The sequence below is a fragment of the Hordeum vulgare genome, chromosome 4H (assembly GCF_904849725.1).
Source record: "Hordeum vulgare subsp. vulgare chromosome 4H, MorexV3_pseudomolecules_assembly, whole genome shotgun sequence".
NCBI lineage: Eukaryota > Viridiplantae > Streptophyta > Magnoliopsida > Poales > Poaceae > Hordeum > Hordeum vulgare.
Genome location: NC_058521.1, coordinates 109,826,475 through 109,839,561, shown reverse-complemented (window position 1 = coordinate 109,839,561; position 13,087 = coordinate 109,826,475).

Here is a 13,087-nt window from a genome sequence, read left to right as displayed (position 1 = left end):
TTGTATCCTCAGGGTCATCCAAAGAGAATTTAACAAGATTCTCAAGGAGTTAGCACTGATGCACCTAGTCATCCTAGAAACAAGAAGAAAGATGATTGAAACCTGCACGCTAGCAACCCTATTGCTGCTACACCTGAGAGTCCAAACGATGCCTCTGTTTCTGATGCTGAAACACAATCTGGTGATGAACATGAGCCTAATGATAATATCAATAGTGATGTTCATGTTGATGCTCAACCTAGCAATGATGAGGATGTGGAGATTGAACCTGTTGATCTTGATAACCCACAGCCTAAGAATAGAAGATACGATAAGAATGACTTTGCTGCTAGGAAGCATGGTAAAGAAAGGGAACCATGGGTTCAGAAACCCATGCCCTTTCCTCCCAAACCATCCAAGAAAAAGGATGATGAGGATTTTGAGCGCTTTGTTGAAATGATTAGACCTGTCTTTCTGCAAATGTCTTTGACGGATATGCCCAAAATGTCTTTGTATGCTAAGTACATGAAGGATATTGTGACTAATAAGAGGAGGATACCTGAGGTTGAGATTTCCACCATGCTCGCTAATTACACCTTCAAGGGTGGAACTCCCAAGAAACTAGGTGATCCCGGAGTACCCACTATACCTTGATCCATTAAAGGTAACTATGTTAGAACTGCTTTATGTGACCTTGGATCCGGTGTTAGTGTTATGCCTCTCTCTCTTTATCGTAGACTTGAACTGGATAAGTTGACACCCACTAAAATCTCTCTGCAAATGGCCGACAAACCAACTCCTTTCCCTATCGGCATTTGCGAGGATGTGCCTGTTGTGGTTGCCAATATCACTATCTTAACAGACTTTATTATCTTGGATATTCCCGAGGATGATGCCATGGCGGTCATCCTTGGAAGACCCTTTTTCAACACTACAGGGGCTGTTATAGATTGCAACAAAGGCAATGTCACTTTCCATGTCAACGGTAATGAGCATACCGTGCACTTTCCGAAGAAACAATATCGAGTACATTGCATCAACGCTATCGAAAAAACTTCATCGATTCTTATTGGGAGCTTTGAATGCCCTATACCTCCTGTTAAGATGAAGTATGATTTTCTTGTTGGGGAGATACACATCCCCATTGGGGTGACCTAGTGACTATTCGAAAATTCTCCGTTCTCTTTTGCGATTCGAAAAGGTTTGTCGAGGAGACTTGATCAACCTCATTGACGGATTTCTTTCGATGACCATGAGATGGATGAATCGAGAAGTCACAAACCTCTGTTCCGAGCTTTCACCTTCGGTTGCTTTGAAGAAAAATGATAGATTTAGCTTAGTTTTTCCTGTTTTCTGTCTTAGCGTCCCATAGAAAAGTACCCCGAAAGTAAAAGTTCCTCGAACGTCCTGAAAATCAAGTATGATTTTTTTTGGAATTTTTGAAAAATACTGAGATGAAGAGCTAGTCTGGGGGATGCGGCAGTGGGTCACAAGCCCAGGAGGCCCGGCCACCCCCCTGGCCGGGGCTGGCAGGCTTGTGGGGCCCACATGCACCCCCTCCACTCATTCTAGCTCTCATCCACTTCTCCTACCTCCACAAAAATTCATTTCGCAGCTCGAACCCATGTTCTTGCTGCTCTTGCTGGGATTTTCAATCTCCTTGCTCAAAGCACCATTCTCCGAATTGTTTTGGGGAAATTACTCCTTGGTAAGTGACTCCTCCATTGGTCCAATTAGTTTTTGCTCTAGTGCCTTATACTCCGCGTATTTTTGCTGCCTTGGTGACCATGTTCTTGAGCTTTGCATGCTAATTTTAGCTGGTCCCAAGTGGTTTTGATGCGTAATATGGCCTCTAGGCACTTGTGGGAGTAGTTGCTACGAGTTTAGTTGAGCCTTGTTCACTTTTCCTTTGGGTCATTGAAAATTTCCGAAAAGGAAGGTGTTCAGGAGAAACTATCATGGTGATTCCCCAAGCAAGAGAGGTCCCCGTCTTGCGATTCGGGAGCCCGATCCTAACCAACCGAGGAACGCACCGGTACAACCATGTGAATGGCCTTCTGATGAATTCATGATTGAGGCAGGTTTCAAAGACGAGTTTGATACACTTGTTCACAACGTCGGACAGGAAGAATTCATCTCCGATAAATGTGAACAGTATGTTACGCTCACTGCCTCTTTTGTTCATAGATTCAAATTTTTAGTTGGTCGTGTTACATATGTACTGTTTGATCTCTACGACAATTCGTACACCATGGATTTAGAGGATTTCAATAGAATTTGCAAGATACCTATTTGGGGTAGTCTCAATGATCCTCCTAAATCTTCGGTTAGAGATTTTTTTCTCTAGTATAACTGTGGGAGAAACTAGAGATATTTCGCAGGCTACCATGGGGAGCATTCATTTTCCTGCCTTGCATTACTTTGCCCTCTTTATAGGAAGATGCATTAATGGAAAGATTGATCATTGTCATCTCTGCGCACCAGACCTTAGTATTCTTAAGAGCACAATAACGGGTGATAGAAGTTTCAACATGGGAGCTATAATAGCAAGGAGGTTGAATAATAATGCTAATGAAGGGGATTTCTTTGGTGGGTTCTATGCCACTCGCATAGCGAATTTCCTTGGAGTACCCATCCGCGAAGGAGATCCCCCACTCCATACAGCTTTCCTTGACTGCGTCGCTTTGACACGCTACCAGTTCCTTGAGAGGGATGATGAATCCCTCCTATACCGCTTAATATTTAACTGTCAACGTGTTTTCCATATTACCCTTCCAGCTCCTTCCTTCTTTGACTTTAAGGTAAAACGGAGATATTACATAACTAGAGGAGAGGCAGAGGAGTATGAGAGGGAGGCAAAGGTTGCTCGTCTCTGAGAGGCAGCTAATCAGGCAGTGGGTGCAGCGCTCCCGTACAACCCCCATTATGATTTCGGATATCACCCGAACCATCCATGGGAGTAGACCAACTTAGGCCAAAAGCCTAAGCTTGGGGGAATACGTGTTTCTCACCGACTTTACATTCTTGCTTATGCTTTCACTTTGTTCGTCGGTGTTCACACTTTGCCACTGTTTCATCCATGCTAGTTTATTTCTTTTTCTCGTTTTCTTTTCGTGTGTCTGTCTAGTTTGAGAAAACCCAAAAAGATTTTCTTGTTCCTCTTTTGCTTGTTGGGAGCTTTCCCGTGTAAATAGTTTTCTTTTTCTTTGGGTCAAGGTAGAAGATCATGGTTACAATGTTTAGTGGCTCACGCATGCATACCTGCTTATCTGTTAAAGAGCCATATTACTTTGTCTTCTCCTTTGTGTTTGCTTGCAGAATCCAGCGTAGTCCAGTGCACGAGCACTCTTATTGTTGTTCACATCATTCGGTCGTGCAAGTGAAAGGCAATAATGACGATATATGATGAAGTGACTGAGCCTGGAAAAGCTGGTATGAACTCGTTCTATTTTGTTTTTGTAAATATGACTAGCTCATCGTTCCTGATTCAGCTTTGTTGTGAGAGAAACATGTTTGCAATGACAACTTAGATATCATAGTTGCTTATGCCATGCTTACTTAGCTAGGAGCTTATAATGGTTTGTCTTGGATGCTCACATGAATGTTGAGATGACTATGGTGTAGTATGATAGGATGGTATCCTCCTTTGAATGATTCAAGTGGCTTGACTTGGCGCATGTTCACGCATGTAGTTGAAACAAAATCAACATAGCCTCTATGATATTCATGTTCATGGTGATTTATGTCCTACTCATGCTTGCACTCAATGTTAGTTAATCTCAATGCATTTTGATGACTGTTGTCGCTCTCTAGTTGGTCGCTTCCCAGTCTTTTGCTAGCCTTCACTTGTACTAAGCGGGAATACTGCTTGTGCATCCACCTCCATGAACCCAAAGTTGTTCCATATGAGTCCACCATACCTACCTATATGCGGTATCTACCTGTCGTTCCAAGTAAATTTGCATGTGCCACTCTCTAAACCTTCAAGAAATAATATGTTTTGCATGCCTGAACCGCTCATGTGGTGACAGGGGGCTATCAGTATCTTCCATGCTAGGCGTGTTATCCTTGATATGTGTTTATTCACTATCATTCACGATAAAGGGGCCGGTAATTGGAATGCCCAGTTCCATGCTCAAATCGAAAATATAATTGCAAACAAAACTCCCCCTGGATTGATGTTGGTATGGATGGTACCCCAGTATTCGGCTAGTCGTGGAGTGTGATTGATTGGTGGTGGGGGAGTCAAAACTTTACTTTTCTGTTTGGGAACCGCCTATAGCATGTGTAGCATGGAAGATGGTGAGAACCCTTAGTCATTGCGTTGACAAGGAAAGCATGCCACCCAAAATTAGTATCTCTGTTTTCAAAGCTTGAGCTCTGGCACCTCTGCAAATCAATGCTTCCCGGGCATGTCTATTTATTTTCCTCTTGGGTCATCCTCCTCTTACAAAAGCACCAATTAGAGAGCACCTCTGTCATTTTTATGCTTTTCTTTTAACTGTGTTGATTATGACTGTGACTGGATCTTCTTTGCCATGAATTACAATGTTTAGTCAGCCCTTGGTCTTTGAAGGTGCTCCATTTATGTTTTGCGGTCTCAGAAAGAGCTAGCGAGATACCATATGTTCGTACTGCTTCATGATTGTTTTGATTGAAGTGTTGACGTTTGAGACTTACTATTATTTGCTCGCTAGTTGATTATGCCATTGATATGAGTTTACTGTGAGACCTAGATGTCATTTGCTTATGTGGTTTACTTGTGATCTTGCTGAAATTATGGATATGAGTTAGACATAGTTGCAACAACAAGATCAAACAGAGTTTGTCAAAGTTTTTCTTTTGTCTCTTTCAGTTTGTCAACTGAATTGCTTGAGGACAAGCAAGGCTTTAAGCTTGGGGGAGTTGATACGTCTCCGTCGTATCTACTTTTCCGAACTCTTTTGCCCTTGTTTTGGACTCTAATTTGCATGATTTGAATGGAACTAACCCGGACTGACGTTCTTTTCAGCATAATTGCCATGGTGTTGTTTTTGCGCAGAAATAAAAGTTCTCGGAATGACCTGGAAACCTACGAGGATTTTTTCTGGAATATATAAAAAATACTGGCGCACGAATCAACTGGAGGGACGGAGCGAGGAGCTCACAGGCCCACCAGGCCCACCCCCCCCTGGCCAGGGCTGGTAGGCTTGTGAGACCCACGGAGCTCCGCCGCCCCCAATTCCATCTCTATATAACCTCTTTCGTCCAGAAAAAAATCAGAGAGAAGAGTTCATCGTGTTTTACAATACGGAGGCGCCGCCACCCCCTGTTCTTCATCTCGAGGGCAGATCTGGAGTCCGTTTTGGGCTCCGGAGAGGGGACATCGTCGCCATCGTCATCATCAACCTTCCTTCATCGCCAATCCCATGATGCTCTTCACCGTTCATGAGTAATCTCATCGTAGGCTTGCTGGTCGGTGATGAGTTGGATGAGATCTATCATGTAATCGAGTTAGTTTTGACGGGGATTGATCCCTAGTATCCACTATGTTTTGAGATTGATGTTGCTACTGCTTTGCCATGCTTAATGCTTGTCACTAGGGCCCGAGTGCCTTGATTTCAGATCTGAACCTATTATGTTTTCGCCAATATATGTGTGTTTTAGATCCTATCTTGCAAGTTGTAGTCACCTACTATGTGTTATGACCCGGCAACCCCGGAGTGACAATAGCCAGAACCACTCCCGGAGCTGACCATAGTATGAGGAGTTCATGTGTTCACCACGTGTTAATGCGTTGGTCCGGTCCTTTATTAAAAGGAGAACCTTATTATCCCTTAGTTTCCATTAGGACCCCGCTGCCACGGGAGGGATGCACAATATATGTCATGCAAGTTCTTTTCGCTAAGCACTTATGACTACATACGAAATACATGCCTACATTCGATTGACGAACGGGAGCTAGTTACATATCTCTCCGTGTTATAACTGTTACATGATGAATAGCATCCGGCATAATCATCCATCACTGATCCAATGCCTATGAGTTTTTCCTACTGGTCCTTGCTACGTTACTTTGCCGTCACTGCTGCTGCTGCTACTGTGTTGCTACGGCTGTTACTTTGTTGTTACTCTGCTGCTGCTGCTGTTACTGTTTACTGTTGCTACTACTACTATCATACTACCTTGCTACTGATACTTTGCTGCAGACACTAAATCTTTCAGGTGTGGTTGAATTGACAACTGAACTGCTAATACTTGAGAATATTCTTTCGCTTCCCCTTGAGTCGAATCAATAAATTTGGGTTGAATACTCTACCCTCGAAAACTGTTGCGATCCCCTATACTTGTGGGTTATCAATGCACTTTGAAAAAGTACGATCCAATTGCCTGACTTGGACACCGTTGTGCTTGACATTTGTATTAATGTGGTGAAAATGGAGCCATGCCTTGATAATATGATAAGATGAATGGGGGTAAACATTCTTTAAGGATTGTATTCTTTGAAAGATTGATGATTTTGTTGTTTGTGCTTATAAATATTATTATGTTTATGTTTATTAATTCATCGTGTCTGAATGACCATACATGCAAAAGATTACATATTGGGTAGCATGTCACATCAAAAATTCTATTTTTATCATTTACCTACTCGAGGACGAGCACGAATTAACTTGGGGATGCTTCATACGTCTCCAACATATCTATAATTTTTTATTGTTCCAGGCTATTATATTATCATTCTAGGATACTTTTTAAGTAATGCTTTACGAATTTATATTAATTTTTAGCACTAACCTATTTACATAGTGTTGAGTGCCAATTCATGTTTTATGTGTGTTTTTTACTTTCCAGGTTTACAGTACCAAACGAAGTCCAATTGCCTCAAAACTATTTTATGATTTTTTTTCTAGACCAAAACACTACGTGGAAGCTTCAGGAGAAGACCGAAGGAAGAACGAGGGAAGCACAAGCCAACATGGCGCGCCCAGGGGTGGTGGCCGCACCTAGATGGCTTGTCCCTATTTGGTTGCCCACCTGACCCCGTTCTCTGGCCTATAAGTTCACATATGTTCCAAAAACCCTAAAGGGAGTCCCGAAACACTTATTCCGCCGCCGCAAGTCTCTATTCCTCCGCACTCTCATCTGGAGCTCCGTTTCGGCACTCTACCTGAGGGGGAATCGATCATGGAGGGACTCTTCATCAACCTTGTTGCCCTCATGATGATGTGTGAGTAGTTCACCACAGACCTAAAAGTCTGTAGTTAGTACCTAGATGGCTATCTCTCTCTCTTTTGATCTTTAATACAATGATCATCGCATCTTTGCATTGATCCACCCAATGTAACTCTTTTGTGCGGTGCATTTGTTGGGTCCCATGAATTGTGGGTTTATGTTCAGATTATTTATGAAAAGTATATGAGTCTTCTCTGAAATTATTATGATTCTTATTTGCATGATCATTATAGCTTTGTAATTCTCTCTGATATATTGATTTGCTTTGGCCAAGTAGACTGATCTTTCTTTAGTCAGAGAGATGCATTGTAGTGGGTTCAACCTGACGGGTTTCTATACCCCAGTGATAGAAGGGGACAAGATACGTCTTTGTGTTGTTTCCACGAAGGATAAAATGATGGGTTTTATTCATATTGATTGAGTTTACTTTGTCTACATCATGTCAATGTTCTCCATGCATTACTCTATTTGTCATGAACTAAATACATAGAGATAGAAGCATAGAAGCACTTTTGAAGTGGAGTAACAGTAATAGCTGCAGGCAGGAGCCAGCCTATTTATTTTGGATGTGATGCATATATACACATGATCATTGCCGTGAATATCACATAACTATGCTCTTTTCTATCAATTGCCCAAGAGTGATTTGTTTACCCACTGTATGCTTATTTTCATGAGAGATGCCGCTAGGGAAAAACATGGCCCCTGGGTCTATTCACTTTTATATTTACAAACGCGACAATACCTTACTGCCATTATTTTTATTTTATTCAATTTTGCAATTTACAATTACCTACTATTATCTGCACACTTCACTTGCTTGCAAATAACGATATCAAGGGGATTGACAACCCTCTTGCCCGCATTGGGTGCAAGTTGTTTCATATTTTGTGTGTAGCCACTGAAGATGGTTGTGGATTGAGATTCCTATTTGTTCGATAAAACTTGGTTTCATAACTAAGGGAAATACTTACCCGTATTGTGCTGCAATTACATGTTCCTCTTCACGGAAAATCCAACGCAGATCACAAGTACTAAGGGTCGTGTATTATAGTTTACTTTTGTTTTATTTTCCACAATAATTGTTTTATAGAAACACCTATTTGAGAGAGACACATGTTCATCATGATTAGTTAGAATTCTTTATCTGTTTCACTTATATCTTTCAAAAGACATAAGTGAAGCACAAGAGTAAACATCAAACTACTTTCAAAAGATATAAGTAAAGATCAATGAGTAGTAAAACAATTAAGTAGATATGTGAGGACTCTCTCTAAATAATGATTTTCAGATCTGAGACTTATTTTAGACAACAAATAAAACAAATGACACTCCAAGAATAGCACATATCATGCGAACAAATAGAAACTTAGGATCAACATAGGCTAACCGATATTTGTTGACGAAGAGAGGTGGGATGCGTAGCATCCCCAAGCTTAGATTCTTGAGACTTATTGTAATATTGAGTTGGGGAGCCTTGTGCATCCCGATGCTTGAGATTTTGTGTCTTGTTAATTCCTCTCATATTCCAGTTTTACCTAAGTTTCAGAATCTTCAACCACACAAAACTTGAAAAGAACTGGTGAGATAGGTCAGCACACATAAGAATAAATCAACGCTTCATGTACTGCCAAGCCAAGTAGCATAATAATTTTCAAACATTATCTAATATATACTATTATTTCCTCAATCAATATAAACCATGACACATCTAGGTTAAGAAGATAACAAATCTATGACAACAATCTCCCCAAACAGAACAATTTGTAGGAATTAATTTAAAAGCGTACTTCTGTATTTCCACAAATTTTGCAAATTTACGAAATGATAAAAAAATTGTATTAAAGTACTGTGTATAAATTTCAGAAACTTTCCACATTACAGTAAAATAAATAAATTCAAGCACAACATCAAAAGTTTTTGTTTTTGAACAAGACACATTAAACATGCAATTCAAGCATCCTCAAGGAAATTATTGGTACTTTTTATTGAAAGACATGATTATAAATAAAAACAAGCAAAGTCTCACATGATCAAATAATACTCCAATAAAATCACATATTATGTGATGAATACAAATATAGCTCCAAGTAAGATATATCGATAGTGTTGAAGACGAAAGAGGGGATACCTTCCGGAGCATCCCCATGCTTGGACACTTGAGTCTTCGTTAGATATTAACATGGGGTGCCTTAGGCATCCCCAATATTAGGGTATTCCTCTCCTTATTCCCTTCATATCGGTACCTCACCCAAAACTTGAAAAATTCAATCACACAAAATTTAACGGACCTCATGAGATGGGTTAGTGTAATAAAGTTAGATCATTCACTTCAGTACTGCTGAGATAAGACTCATAATTTTTATCACATAATTCCTGCTGTATTCTATCATTCCCATAATTTATATCACTAAATATAAGCTATGAAAACACTAAAACAAGCAAACTATGCATGTGAAATAGAATCTATCAAAAATAGAACAGTTTGTAAAGACCTGAGCTAAAGCCATACTTCCCTATATTTGAAAATTCTTAAAAATTAGGAAAATGTAGCCAATTTTCAGAAGAAAAAAAACTGTGTAAAAATTTCTGAATATTTTGACACACCATTAAAACCTGAGAATTTTTATACTCGGCACTATTTTTTTTTTGTTTTTGCACAGAATCAAACCAGCAAGTATCCACTCTGTCCCAAAGGCTTTACTTGGCAAATTATTGAAATGAAGGACATAAAACATAATTACTAAACCAGAATAATCGTGTTAACACACAAAAATAGTAGGTATAAGTATTGTGTTGTCTCCCAACAAGCGCTTTTCTTTAATGCCTTTTAGCTAGGCATGATGATTTCAATGATGCTCACATAGGAATAGTAGTAAGTGAAACATGCAAGAGAGCATCATGAATCACATGAGAAGCACATTTAAGTCTAACCCACTTCCTATGCATAGGGATTTTGCAAGCAAACAATTTATTGTAGCAATAATCAACTTGCATAGGAAAGCAAAACAAGCATAACTACAAAATGTTGAACACACAAAAAGGAAACTTGATATTATTGCAATACCTACAAGAATACGTTCGTCCTCGTAATAATATAAATACCACATAAATCATTATTTTCATGATCCACCAGCATACGATTTTCATTAATCTCCACATAACAAAATATCTTGTCATTCATAGTACTGGGAGCAAACTCAACAAAATAACTATCATGAGACACTTGATTGACATAACCAAATTGAATATTAAAATCATGATGACAAGTTTCATGGTTATAATTACTCTTCATAGAATACATTTCATCACCATATACATAATAGATAGCAACTTTGTTGTCAAAGTCAATGAAACCTCTTCCAAAATAGTGGCCTCGTCACTAAATAAGGTCATGGCCTCTCCGAATCCACTTTTATCAATATTATAATAAGATTCAACATCCTCCAAACTAGTGGGATCATTAGTACATAGAGTTCACACTCTTCTAAACCCAATTTCATCAATATAATCATCATTAATATGAGGCATGCTATCATCATAACAAATTTTCTCATCAAAACATGGGGGACTAAAATTATCATCTTTATCAAACCTAGTATCCCCATGCTTGTGGCTTTTAATATCATTAGCATCATGGATATTCATAAAATTCATACTAACAACATTGGATCATGCTTATCATTCAAGGATTTAATAACAAAACAATTTACGAAATTCTTCTTCTAACACTTTGGCACAATTTTCCTATCCATCATTTTCAAGAAGACTTCATAAAGGTAAAGCATTTGGTGCAACTTAATTTCCATTTTTTGTAGCTTTATTTTATAAAACCGAACTAGTGAAAAATAAGAAACTAAAAGATTCAATTGCAAGATCTAAAGATATACCTTCAGGCATTCAGCTCCCGAGCAACGGCGCCAGAAAAGAGCTTGAAGTATACTACACAACTTTGTTCTTGTAGATGGTCTTGCGACTCCAAGTGCAGAGTTTTCTAGGATAGCGGCAAATTCCCCTCAAGAGGATGACCTTAGGTTTATCAATCTGTGGGAGGTGTAGGATGAAGTTGATATTTCTCAAACAACCCTACAATCAAATACAAGAAATCTCTTCTGTCACCAACACACCCAATACAATTGTAAATCATATAGGTTCACTAGTACGGGAAAGTCATGGTGATACAGGTGCAATATGGGTAGTAGATATAGGTTTTGTAATCTGAAAATATAAAAACATCAAGGTAAAAAGTAGTAAAAAACGGGTAAAATGATACATCCATGCTTCAAAATAAGGCCTAGGGTGCATACTTTCACAAGTGGAATCTCTCAAAAGTGCAAATATAATTGAATCGTATAACCACCCCCCAACGTGCAACAAAACATCACTCCAAAGTTCCTATCTAGCGGAAAACATAATATGAAATTGTTGTAGGTGGAAAAACCACCTCAAAGTTATCCTTTCTAATCAATCTATTGAGACGCCTATAAGTGTCACAAACATCCCAAGAGTTCGTACTAGAATAACACCTATGATACACGTCCACCAATTCTAGTGTCACCTAGATACTCCAATGTCACCACGAGTATCCGCGAGTTGATTATTCGACATGCGTAAAACAATTTCAGATTAATCATATTAAATCCAACACTAAGAACTTGAAAGAGTATGCCAAGATTTCTATTGGAGAAAGTAGAACAAGAACGTGTATCAACCCATATGCATATATTGCCCCAATGTCACGGGAATCCGCAAGTTGATTACGGAAATATATATCAAGTGAATTAATATAACACCCCATTGTCACCAGGGTATACACATGCAAGATATACATCAAGTGTTCTCAAATGAAATCCAACATATGAAACCTTAGAGGGAAAGACTCAATTCATCACATCAAGATAGCTTGGGAAGAACACCATATGATTCAACTATATTAACAAGGCTCATGATACATCAAGATCATGCCATATCAAGAACACGAGAGAGAGAGAGTGTGTGTGTGAGTGAGAGAGGGAGAGAGAGAGAGAGAGAGAACAAACGAATAGCTACTGGTACATACCCTCAGCCCCGAGGGTGAACTACTCCCTCCTCATCATCGATACCACCGGGATAATGAACATGACCTCCGATGATGATTTGCCCATTCAACAGGGTGCCATGACAGGGCTCCACAAGAGAAAACTTTGTAATAGAGGCTTGTGGCGTCAAAGGGTAGTTCTAGGTTAACTTTCAGGGGCTTCCCAATATGTGAAATGCTACCTAACATGTAATATCTTTCAGGTATGATCACTCAGAAACGATGAATCAATAAACATTAACATAGTAATATCCATAAACATAAGTAACATAATAATACACTTTCAAAATATACGATCCCTAAAGAATGTTTACTCCTCACTCATTTTATCATATTAGCATGGTATGGATCCGTATTCACCACATAAATACAAATGTCAAGCACCATGATGTTAAGCCAAGAAATTGGATCGTACTTTTTAATGAGATTCAACATTTCATACCTCACCCAATACATGAGCGTAAACCACGAACATAACATGTAGGTGGAATAGAACACGGTGGTAGTTTTCAAAGGAGTAAAAGTGAAGAAGAAAGTCTCGCATCAACTAGGCGGATCAACGGGCTGTGAAGATGCCCATCGATCGATATCAATGCGAGGAGTAGGGATTGCCATGCAACAAATGCACTAGAGATATAAGTGTATGAAATCTCGAAAGCTAAGTGGGTGTGCATCCAACTTGCTTGCTCATGAAGACCTCAGGCATTTGAGGAATCCCGTCATCAGAATATACAAAGCCAAGTTCTATAATGAAAAAGTACCCGCTAGCATATGAAAATGACAAAACATGAGACTCTCTATATGAAACCCATAGTG